The following is a 12,909-nucleotide window of genomic DNA, read 5'->3' as shown; positions in this document are numbered from 1 at the left end:
TCAGGGCTTATATAGCCTTCTCCTGGCTCAGAGAATGTAACAACCTTCTGGACCCACTGGCCAATCAAGAAGTATCTATTGAAAAACAAGCCACCCACCCCAGGGTCCAGGTGCACTTTAGCCTAGGGGCAGGGAAGATCTTTAAATTTACATTCCCATTACACTGGGGCAGGAAGCCCCCTTCCCTAACTGAATGAGGAATGGAACTTCCCAGGAGGTCAGTACCTGGCACCAAGCCCTGGGTTAGAGCAGATGCTGAAAATTGTGCCCATTACTTTTTTTTTTTTAGAGAGGGGAAGGTAGGGCAATTGGGGTTAAGTGACTTGCCCAAGGTCACACAGCTAGTTTTGTGTTAAGTGTCTGAGGCCAGATTTTAACTCAGGTCCTCCTGACTCCAGGGCCGGTGCTCTATTCACTGCGCCACCTAGCTACCCGTATTGTGCCCATTTCACAGATGACATAAGAGAGGAGCCAAAAACTGAAATAACTTGCTGACTATTGTATAGTCCGTAGAGTGACAGAACCAGAGATACAATTAGGTCCTCATTTCTAGCTTCTTTCAGCTTTTTTCTGACTCTAAAGTACTAGACAATGGAATGTTAAATTGTAGAATTCAGGCAATAATTCCGCAAGATTTTAGAGGGGTGGGAGGTCAGCATGGGATGCATAATCAAGGAACATTTCCTAGAGGAGGAAGGATTTTTAGATGGACTTTGAAAGATGGGGGGGAGGGGGGTTGAATAGACAGAGAAGAAATGAAAACCCTGGAAAATAACACTACCTTACATACTGGTGATGTGGCAACCTATATTGTTGTCTCTGTCTCTGTGTGTCTCTCTGTCTCTGTTTCTCCCCAGCCTCCCTTCTTTTTTTTGTAAACAGTTCCATTTCCCCACCCCCAGCCTTGGCTTTGCTTCCATTCTGCCCTGGCTGCCAAGGGGAGATTAGAGGACTGTAAGAGCTGGGGAGCAGGAAGTGTGGCCAGGTAGCGAGTCTTCAGCTCCAGGGCTCCAGGTTTCCTGAACTGAGCCAGAATCTGATCTGGGTCACTCTTTGCCCTTCACTCTACACTCTACATGAGGTGGGGTTTCACTGAAATATTGAGGGAGTACAGAGGCTAGGAAGGGGTTGAGAGGGATGAGTACTGGGAAGGAAAACAGGCTGGAAGTCACAGCAGTAGCTTTCTGGACCTCTGAGTGGCCAGCTACAAGCCAGGAAGCATGGGATTCCAGTGACCCAAGGAAAGCTGTCAGAGCAGCCAGGCTGGATGGAAGTCTAGGTCTGTATTCTGCTAGAATTCATGCTTTCTTTGGATGGCTTCAAAAGGTCGTAAAGTAACAACTCTGGCTTGGTTCCTTGCAAAGGCTGTCTGAGGTTCCTAGGATTGCCCTCAAATCCTAGGGCGAGATGGGACCTTAGTCTTAAATAGCAAATGACTCCTCTGCTTGCATCCTTCATTTTACAAATGGAAATCTGTGAGTGAGGCATTGAATCAACAATCATTTATTAAGCACAGACCATGATGTGCCAGAGGTCATGAAATAACCCCTGCTCTCAAGGATCTTACATTCTCTCAATAGAGACAAGACTAAAATTTAGTCTCCTAAGTCCCAGTCTGAAATTTTTTCCCAGAGCCCTGCTACCTTTCCCTAAGAAGGTCAATACCATAGGGAAAATATTCCGAATGCTTCTGGATCATCTGATTCTGGCTATAGACTGGGATGGGATTCAGAATACTTTCCTGTTGTCCTACCCTTCCTCCCTTCCTTTGTGTTCCTTCCTTTCTTTTTTAATTCCTTCCTCTGTCTTCTTTTCTCCCTCCCTTCCTTTTTTCCTGTCTCCCCTCCTCCCTCTCTCATTGTCTTTCTTCCTTCAGCCCTCTTTTCTTCCTCCCTCCTCCCTTTCTTCCTCTCTGCCAACTTGCCTTTCTTCTTTTTTGTCCAATTCTCACATTCTTTCTAGTAGGCAAAAAGCAACAATCAGTCAATCAATCAGCAAAGCTTTACTCAGAACTTACCATATGCAAGGTATTATTCTGGCTTCAGCAAGGGATCTAAATTATGACACAATTTTTGCCCTGAAAGAGCTTACATTCTAGTAACCCTCAAAAAATTATCTCACATAAAAACTTACATAACTCAAGTGATTACAGATGTTGCTATGTAGGGTGCAATTTGCCTACAGGTAGTCTAGATACTCATGAAAGCCCTTTTTTCTATCTTATTTTGTCCCTTGAGATTTAATTGACAAAAATTAGATCTTTTTTAGCCTAGGTGAAATACAAGGTGTGCCAAAAATCTTAGTGCAATTTTAAGCTTTAGTAACTAAAACCTATACTAAGACTTTTGGCACACCTTATATAACAGCCCATCAGGTCCACGTAGTCCCTTCTTCTATTTACATTGCCTGAAAAGTTAGGAATACATTTACAATAGCTCAGAGACCCCAGTTAAGAATGTTTCTAACATTTAGACGGACTTGGCTCTCTGCTCTAATTTAAATTTATCTTTTCACTCACTAAACTCTAGCCTTTTATGTGGAGGCAACATTCAGATTGCTAGAAACATTTGAATAAAGAAATGAGCCAGGGCTGCCAGGTGGCTCAGCAAGTAAGAGCACTGGCTCCAGTGTCGGCATAACCCGGGGATCAAATCTGGCCTCCGATACTTAGCACCACATCCAGAAATAACTGGCTGTGTAACCTTGAGCAAGTTACTTAACCCCGATTGCTTTAAAAAAAAAAAAGAAAAGAAATGAGCCAAATACATTCCAATGTCTGCTAATGGACAGACACTTGAAGAAGTTGGGGAAAGAACATACCTTTTCTCAGACTGTCCCTCAGTCCTTGAAGAGGTAAATGCAAACAGTGACTTCATCCAGTTGTTCACTCTGAGATGACTATAGTCAGTCTTAACTCATCATTCAAGGTTACTTTTTATTTCTCCTTTCTCTTGTTCCTGATTTTGCTTCTGTTGTTCCTGAGCTGATTAAGTATTAGTCAAGACTAATCCTCAGCTTTCAAAATCAGTTTTCAAAGTTCTATTATACTTCCCCAATGGAATATGAGAAGCTATTTGAGGGCAGGAACCCTTCCATTTTTGTTTTTGTATGCCTAAGACCCAGCACACAATGGCTGGCACATGGTAGGTATTTGATAAGTTCTTGTTGGTTGATTTAGGAGATGTCATGTAAATGTAAAAGTATAGTTAACAATATAAGACAATGAATTAGCTGTGTGACCTTGGGTGAGTCATCTTCCCTCTTTAGGTTTCAGGTTCATCTATAAAATGAAGGAGTTGGACTAGGACCTTTAAAATCCTTTTTAACTATTCTTCCTTGCTCATCACAACTGAAGAGGTAAATTTGTCTGGGATTTTGAATTGCGAAAAGGAAAGGAATGCATCTGGACCCAGCGGATCTGGCTCTGCCATTTTCCAATGGGCTTCTGTAATGGCAATGGGAATTTGAAGATCTTCCCTGTCCCTGAATAGGCTGAATGTAATCACATGGAGCCTGTGGTGGGAGGAGTTTGCTGCACAGGCAGAGCAGGAGATGAGTCAGAGCAGTTAGAATGGAAGGAGGAAAGGAAGCAGGCGAGGAGACAGCTAGGATTGTGAGTGTTTGTTTGGGGAAAGGCCTTAGCAGGGGGAAGGCTTTGGAATGGTGCTGCTGACTGCATTGATAAGGTGTATTAACTCCTTTGTTGGTATGATGGATTCGCCTTTCTGGTGTCTGAATAAATGTTTAAAGTTTTGCATGGAGAGACTGTTATATTTTGCAATTCACAGCTATGACAGCATATTCATAGTTGCCATCGGTGCTGTGAATATTGCCTTGGCAACGCATCCTCTCTACTTCTCTGAACTTTACCTTCATATTCTTTTTTTTTTTTTTTTTTGCCTTTTGGAGGGGGGAAGGCAGGGCAATTGGGGCTAAGTGACATGCCCAAGGTCACACAGCTAGTAAGTTAAGTGTCTGAGGTCAGATTTGAACTCAGGTCCTCCTGACTCCAGTGCTCTATTCACTGTGCCACCTAGCTGTCCCTGAGTCTTACCTTCTCATCTGTAAAATGGGAAGATTGGACATGCTCTCTAAGTTGTCATCCAACTTTAAATCCTATAATGTCTGAGACATTCTGGGAAATCTTCTCTCTACATGACTCAGACCCAAATGCCCCATTGGGTAGTCATCTTTTCTATTTTCCACTTAACCTGAACTGTGTCTCAATTTCCTCATCTGTAAAATGAACATATTAATGGAACCCACCTCATAGGGTCGTTATGAAGATCAAAATAGTTGATATACATAAAGTACTTTTTCAAACCTTAAAAGCCTCTATAAACACTAGTGATGATGATTATGGCGATGAATATCCTTTAGAGGCCATGTTAGGACACATGCTTTCCATTGCATTCCATTGGTCAGTTCTTGGCTGGACCTACGCACAGATGTCCCAATGATATGATCTGAGAAATCACCACGAGGTTTCTCTGACAGCCTCAAGGGGGCACCAGGACACTTCTACTGTACTCCTTGGGTTAAAATACTGAATCAAGGTAAAAATTCAAATAATGCCTGGGACGGGTAAAACATCCAAATCAGTTGATCAGATTAGTCCAAGCCTAACTGCTCCTTAAAGGAACAGGACTGAAGACAAGGAAGTTTTGAAGCCTAGAGGGAGAAGGAAAAAATCTTCAACCAAGCTGGGAGGAAAGGACTAGAATTTTCCCTGGGGGAGTGACCTGGTCACACAGAGCTGTGTATCATAGGACTGGAAGGGACCTTATGTACTTGCATAAGGGTCTGTCATTTTATACATAAAGGGGTTGGGCCCCAGAGAGGTTAAGTAAGTTGCCCAGGGTCACACAGTGTCTTCTGACTCCAAATCCACTGATCTTTCAGCACAGACATGGGGTATGGGATTACTTGAATACCTGGTACCAGAGGGAGAAGATCAGACTGGGCTGATGGAAGGCATCCCACTCAAGGGCAAGGAGACATGTTGTGTAATAATTCCCTTATCCTCCCTGGCCACTTTGCCCTGCTCACCCCATCCCCACACACATTCAGCCCCTCACTCTAGAAGAGATCATTCTCAAATGTCCTGGAATATTTTGGAGAAGAGAATGGTCTTTCCTATATCCCTATCTCAGATCTTCTATTATGCCTGTTTTTGTCTATGTGTTATCCCCTCCCCCTTCATTAGATGTTCTGGAGGGTAGAGACAAAGGTTATTTGACTGCTTTGAGACTTCTCTGATTTCTCTATCACGTCCCATGAAGCTTGTTGTTGGGATAACCTCATCTTTCTGTACCGTCTCACCAGCCTAGGTCCTCCCCCTTATCACTACCCTCTGCCTCTCTGACTAGAAGGTAGGACCATGAGCTCCATATTTCGATTATAGGAGAAAGCTTATCTCACACATCTCCTTATTTCCCACCTGGCTGGCCAACTCTGGGACTTTTCGGACTGACTTCACCATGTCCCCAGTCTGGTACTTCCTCCTCCTCCCCACCCTCCACCCCTTTTCAAACTCCTTTTGTGTGTTGTCTTCCCTCGTTAGGTTGTAAGTCCCTGGAAGACTGTCTTTCTTTGTCTCTCTATTCCCAGTATAAGGGTGTTCAGGAAAGACTAGCATCTATGGTGTGAGGGCTTGCTGAGCCCTTTTCAGGACTTCTCATCTACCTTTCATGTCCACTTTCACCCAACTCTTACCTAGGACTCCAAGAAGCTATAGCATTCACAGTTTCCACCCCATAAAACTGTATTGGCAGACATGCTAAACCAGGTTGAGGGCAATGGACAGGCCTTGAACCCATCAGTGAATCAGGGGGATGTCTGCCCTGTGCAATGACAACTGCCCCCTGTGGAATGGGTGGACAAGAACCATTTGTTCCCATGGCCTGAAGGTGGCCGAAGCAGACTCAGTGCCAGGTTTAGAACTTAGTCAGACATCAGACACATCAAGGCCATCCACTGCATGCTGGACCATTGCCATTCTTCCTGACTTTTGCCTCACTGCTGGACTTCAGTGACTCAAGAAGTGAAAGTGAGGCTGACGATTTTGAGCAGCTCTGCCTCACTTAAATCGAATTCACTTCAAGCCAAGATATCTTCCCCTTGATGTCATTGGTCCTCTTTGAAATGAAGGAGAACATTCCCAGTACTTAACACAGTGTTTGGCATACAGTAGGCACTTAACAAATGTTTATTGATTGATTACATATCCTGTACCAAACACTTGGAAAAGGGCTTAATAAATGTTTGTTAAATTGATTAGGCCTATTTCCCTAAGCATATTCCTTGTATGTCTATAAAATCTAGTAATTCAAAGATGAATCATGCCATTCATTAACTGCCATAGAGGACTTAAAATGCAGAACGAGACACACCTTTTTGGACATGATCAAAGTAGTTACTTATTTTGACTGACTATGTATGTTTGTTATGAGGGTTTTATTTTACCTCTTCATTGTTCATTTGTGGGAAAAAAGAGAGAAAATAAATGCTTGTTCATTAGAAAAATCATAAAATTTAATTTGAGTAAAAAAATTGTCATTGTTCTCCCAACTACCTTACACATTGTCTTCTTCCAAGTTATGCCTGGGAAATTTCCCTCCTCTCTTCTTCTTCTCTAAATACTCCCCATTCTTCAAGACCCAGTTTAATTCCCACCTTCTCCATGAAGCCTTTCCTGATGACCCAAAGGAACTGTTTACTCTACCCACGAGGTTGCAAGAGCAGACAGCAAGGGCATCTTGAGCATTGCCTTCCTCTTCCCCAGGCCCCATTGCCCGATTCCAATATGGTGCTGGGTACTTCTTAGGTGGATGCTGACTACCCATTTCGACACCAAAGGAGGTTATACAAAATATAACCAGAGTAATGTGGTCCCTTATGCCACTTGGATGAGCAGAAGAGTCCACCTTCAATAGTTCTGGTAAAATGCTCCAGGGGAGGGCAGCCTATGACCTTGAGGACACATGTGGCCTTCTAGGTCCTTGGGTGTAGCCTTTTGACTGAATTCAAGTATTATAGAACAAATTCTTTTATTAAGGGGATTTGTTCTGTGAAGTCGGGATTTAGTCAAAGGGCTACACTTGAGGACCTAGAGGGCCACGTGTGGTCCTGAGACCACAAGTTCCCCACCCCTGGGCCAGACCATCAAGAGACTTTACCATTTGCCCTTTCATTGCTACCTAAAGCCTTGCCACCTGCCCTCTTGCCATCCTGCCATATTTTTGCCATTGCATCCTAAAAATTACCTTTCCATCACCCCTGAAACTGAAATTTCCCTGTGTATTGACTTCCATAATTAGAATATGAATTCAAAATTCATATTCATATTTTCATTAATTCATAAATTCATTCATACAGAGAAATGAGAATGGTTTTCCTCCATGCTTTATAGTTAGGTGGAAGGCCATTACAAAAAGGAGTTCTTAAAGGATGGAAGGAGCAGAACTTGTTTTTTGCAGACCAGGCTAATCCTTTAATGGGTCAGAGATTACATTTGCCTTCCTCCTGCCTGAAGCATAAAAAACCCAGACTATGGAGAATTTGTGTCAAAGATTCTGGTAGACTTTCCACCAAGCTTTGGAAGATACCTGTCAGACCCAGAAGTGGTGGGTAGTGCTGCTGAATTCGGAGGGAGAGGGGAGTAACCTTTGTATCTGATCATTGATGAGGCTACTTTAAAAATAATTGCATTTTAGAGAAAGGCAGGACTGGCTAGTACAGCCTGTATCTGGCCAAGAATTCCTTCTACACAAGACTAGCAAAGTGTTCATATAGTCTTTACTTGTAACCTTCCAGGGAGTTAGAGGGATCCCAGTCCTTCTCACAGTAGCCCATTCAACTTCAGAATATCTCTTATTGCTAAGAAATTTTTCATTCTCTCAAGCCTAAAAATACCTCTTTGCAACTCTCTCTTCCTAATTTGTCCCCTGGAGCCTAGGATTAAGTCTAATCTTAACTCTTCTAGAAGTCAAACCTTCAAATACTTGAACATATTTACCAGGTTCCCTCTCACTGAGTCTTCTTCTTCTCTAGGCTAAACAATCAGTCCCTTCAACTGATCCCCCTATGGCTTGATCCTGACTCCCTTCACCATCCTGATTATCCTTTTCTGGGTATTTGCCAGCTAATCAACAATGTGGCACTGAAGACTGAATAAAATATTCCAAATCCGGGTGTGACTAAATCAGAACATAGCAGAATGATCACTTCCTCTCCCCCTCCCCTGTGCCCATTCCCCCCATCCCAAACACAGCAAGCCTAAGTTTGTATTTGTTTTCCTGGCCACTGTGTATAATCAAGGCCCAAAGTTTAGCTGTCAGAGTCTGATGGGCCGTCCCAATGAAACGCAGTTCTCCCACCGAAGTTCAAAGGCAGGAAACCTCCGAGGACCCCTGGAGTCCCGAAAGCAGGAACCAGTCCTTTAAGTGTCTGGAGGTTTTGCTGGGCTTGTCCCAAGCAAGTCCCTTCAAATGACACACCAGAGGAAGAATTTTCATTGAAGTTCTTTTACATTTTTCTCTTCCATTTTGTGGACTCACTTTAATAGTCTAAAGGAATTTGATCTATGGCAAGATGAAAAGAGAGGAGGCCTCTGGATGAACTGACCTTTTTTACCCCAGAGAGTCCCTTGGTATATGGTAAACTTGTACAAACTCCTTCTCTCACCTATACAAGGGACATGTCTGATCAGCTTTCCTCCAAGGACTTGAGGGTGATTAAATCTTCTTGTCCCATGTATCTTGCCCTGGCTTCCACCAGAAGACAGGGAGGCAAAACAACAAAGCATCTATTTCTGCAAAAGATCTGGTCGACAAGAGTGAAAGATCAGAATGGCAGGGCCCCACCTTCAGAGGACATTTTGACTAATGTTGACTAACCAGGCCTCTAGTACATATCAGGGCATTACAAAGTCAGAAGATCATGGGATCAGAGATCTAGATCAGGAAGGGACCTCAGAAGGCCATCTAGACCAACCCCTTCATTTTACATATGAAGATACAGAGACATCCTGGGGGATATCTTGACATTCAGGTTCCTTCACTCCCCTTTTTCATAAAGGTTTATATAAATTCATTAATTCAATGATTCAACACATACTTGTTAAGTAACCTACTAAGTGCAAAGTATAAAACAATTTAAGGGATGCTAATTTATATTTTTCATACAGATTTGTTCCAAGTCAGAAGGAATTTTATCTATGGAAAATAGAAAGGGAAGAAACTTCTGCATGGACTGAATTTCACAAATGCATTCTGTGTGTACAGGTGAGTGTTGACATTTATATCTACATTTATGTTTTGTATACATAAAACTATCCAGTTTTATAACTGTATAAGAACTTAGAGATTACCCAGAATATTATTTTGCTGATTCAGAAATTGAACCCCAGAGAGACAAAGGGACTTGCCCAAGATTTTGTAGTATATTAGCAGTCGAACCCAAACTTTGATTGTCCCGATTGGTGAAAACCTACTCCATATAACCTGACCCAGACTCCTGACCAGTTCTTATTTTTGTTTTAGACACAGCTTATTATATTTCTTGTGAAAATCTTCTGACTTTTCTGCAACTCACAATATTCCATTTGCATGGTTTATAAAGCAAAAATCTCAACATGAAAAAAAAATTTAAATCTATTAAGTAGTAAAGCAAGACAATAAAACTCTCATAATACTGATTTTTTTCCCACTGTAATATATAAAACAAATGGAACATATAACAATGAAATGAAAACATGCCAAATTAAGTAAAGTCCATAAGCATTTATTAAGAGTTCACTTTGAGCCAGGCACTGTGCTAACTGATGGGAATATAGATACAAGTAAAAAGACAGTCCCTGCCCTCAAGGAGCTCACATTCTAAAAAGGAAAGACAGTACATAAACTAGGAAAACAGGGGAAGAGAGACTAGGAAATGAAGGGACTCTGCATAAGGCATTGAAAAAAAAAATCCTGCAAGAGAAGCAGGAATGCAGTGTGGAGAGAAAAGGAGAACAGCATATGTGCATCCATGTAGCATAGACCACTCATACTACCTTGCTTTGCCCCAGGGAAGCCATATCTTCTGGGACTTCTCCAGTCTTCTGGCCTTGACCTTCCCTGGGCAGTCACTCTTGAGGTACTAGTCCTGTAGCAGCCCATTTCCAATGCCTGCCTTCTTCCCACACTGCTGTGTCCCATACTCACTCCCATCCTGGAGGCAGCAGGATCAGAGCCATCTGCCATGCTGTGGAGGTGTGGCAGGACTCCAGTCTAAGGGAAGGTTTCCTTGTCTTCTGACATAACAGTACCTATGATACTTCTCTCTCTCTCTCCAATCCCCTCTAGGTCCCATGCTCAACTGAATTAATCTCAGTTTAAGAATCCCCAGTTATAGCTCTGGTTGTTGGTTAACTTTTCTTAGAATGGTTACTTAGCTGTTTTTGCTGATAGCAGGCTCCTGGATAGGGGGGAACCACCCAGACTACTTATTATATTTCATCATGTGACCTAGCACGGGGCTGGACACACTTCTTCCATAAATACTTGGTGAAGAAATCAATGAATGAAAAGAAAATGGAAAGAGTGAAAATGGAAGATAATCTGTTCACCAAGCAAACACCGAAGTGGAAAGGCATAATAGTGAAGTAGAAAGAATATCGAATCATGGTCAGAAGACCCGGGCTGGAGTCCCAGCTCTTACCTTTCATATCTGGGTGATCTTTGGACAAGTCAGAACCATCTCTACCTCAGTTTCTTCATCTACAAAGTAGAAATAATAACAACTGAGCTGCCTTCCTCATAGGGTTATGATGGTCAACTGAGATAACAACACAAATCGCTACGTAAATATAGGCTATTATTGTTTATCTCTTCTACTGTCTTCAGAGCTATTCCAGCATACTGGACTCTCCCAGTGGAAAGGGATCTAGGCAGTCATTTAGTCCAATCTATACCTGAACAGTAACAGCCCCTACAAAATTCCTAACAAGGGTCATCCAGGCTCATCTTGAAGACCCTGAGTGAAGAGGAACACAGTATCTCCTGGTCAGAAACCCATCTCACTTGGGGATATTTCTAATTATAACAAAGTTTCTTATACATGAATCTCCCAACCATCTACAACTTCCTCCATCGCTCCCAGTTCTGACCCTTGGGCGGTACCATCCAAGTACTTAGAGACACCTATCTTTTTACGGCTCCCAAATGCCTGATCTTTCCATTTCCAGACTAAATATCTCCAGGTGCTTTAGCCAGCCGTCATGTGATATTGTCTCCAGATCTTTCAATATCCTAATTGTGCTTCTCTGCACATACTGTAGCTTGTCAAAATCCCTGCTGAAATATGTTGGTCAGAACTAAATGTAATACTGAGATGCAGGCTGACCAAGGCAGAGTAGAGTAACGTTCTATTATCTCCCATGTTCTGGATCCCATATCTTTCTTTTTTTTTTTGTTTTTTGGAGGGGGGAGGGCAGGGCAATTGGGGTTAAGTGACTTGCCCAAGGTCACATGACTAGTAAGTGTGTCAAGTCTCTGAGGTAGGATTTGAACTCAAGTCCTCCTGACTCCAGGGCCGTTGCTCTATTCACTGTGCCACCTAGCTACCCTGTCATACCTTTCTTAATGTTATTGAAATGAAGAATATTCTTCATTGGAATGGTTACATATATGTGTATACACACATACATATATGTATTTATAAACATGCACGTGTGTGCATAGATGTATACATAGATACACACATAGTTATTTGAGTGATTTATTTCCTTTTCCATCACCCCAATAAATCTCCTCTTTGATCTACCACAATCCCTGAAATTACACCATTAGAAATTATTTCCTTTGTGTTAAGGCATTGGCCCTAGAAAGCTTCTCATATAAAGCAGCAGTGTTACTTAAGCTGTATAGTACACAAATACATTACAGTCATTAGTATCTTAGTTCATTCTCCACTCTTATATCAAATGGGTCTTCCTAAAGTACTTATCTGACCATGTTGCTGTCATTGTTCAGTTTTTTCAGTTGTGTTCAGTTCTTTCTGACCCCAGTTAAGGTTTTCTTGGCAAAGAAACTAGAGTAGTTTGCCATTTTCTGCTCCAGTTCATTTTACAGATGAGGAACTGAGGGAAACAGAGTCAGATGACTTGCCCGGGGTCACACAGATTTGAACTCAGAAAGATGGGCCTTCCTGACTCCAGTCCCTGACTCTGTCCACTGTGCCACCTAGCTACTCTGCAAATCTGGCCATATCAAACTCTATTTGAAAAAATCCATTTGTTCCCTCTTACCTGCAGGATCACATATAAAACCCTCTGTTTGGCTTTTGAAGCCCTTCATAACCCGGCCCTTTCACATCTTTTCAGTCTTCTTACTCCCACATACTCTGTAATTCAGTGACAATAGCCTCCTTTCTGTCCTCAAACAGGACAGTCATCTCCTACCATCAGGCATTTTTGCTGGATGTTCCCCAAGGCTGGAATTCTTTCCCTCCTCATCTCCATCTCCTGACTTCTCTTCAGGTCTCAGCTAAAATCCCACCTTTCTTTGGGAAGCCTTCTCTCATTCCCCTTAATGCTAGTGCCTTCCTCCTGAGATTATCTCCAAATTTTCCTGTCCATATCTTATTTGTACAAAGTTCTTTGCATGTTGTCTCCCTCAGACTTTGAGCTCCTTAAGATCAGGGTCCGTTTCTGTTGATTTGTTAGTTTTTTCTTCCTTTTATGTCCCCAGAGCTTAGCGCAACGTCTGGCACATAGTGGATACTTTAAAATGCTTCTTGACTAACAGAGCACAAAGTTCTGATGGAATAGGTCCCAGAGTAGACAATTTAATGGAAAAGAGGAAAGATGTGAAGTGCTATATTGAAAAGCACTGACTTCATCTGTTATTTTTTCTTAAAACACAGAAG

At 42.3% G+C, this 12,909-nt stretch overlaps 1 long non-coding RNA gene across 1 annotated transcript in view; it reads right to left on the bottom strand.

The window, feature by feature from the left end:
• The window catches only part of LOC138145220 (uncharacterized), a 76,786-nt gene extending 66,037 nt beyond the window's left edge, over positions 1 to 10,749 (bottom strand). The window contains exon 1 of the long non-coding RNA XR_011164149.1: positions 10,702 to 10,749. This is a non-coding gene — a long non-coding RNA (uncharacterized lncRNA). The remainder of the gene's footprint in view (positions 1 to 10,701) is intronic.
• Between the last annotated feature and the right edge of the window lie 2,160 nt (positions 10,750 to 12,909).

The sequence above is a fragment of the Petaurus breviceps genome, unplaced genomic scaffold (genome assembly GCF_028583685.1).
Source record: "Petaurus breviceps papuanus isolate PSGF00001 unplaced genomic scaffold, PetGlider_PUasm1.0 90731, whole genome shotgun sequence".
In the NCBI taxonomy this organism is placed as follows: Eukaryota; Metazoa; Chordata; class Mammalia; order Diprotodontia; family Petauridae; genus Petaurus; species Petaurus breviceps.
This window is presented reverse-complemented; position numbering and strand designations above follow the sequence as displayed.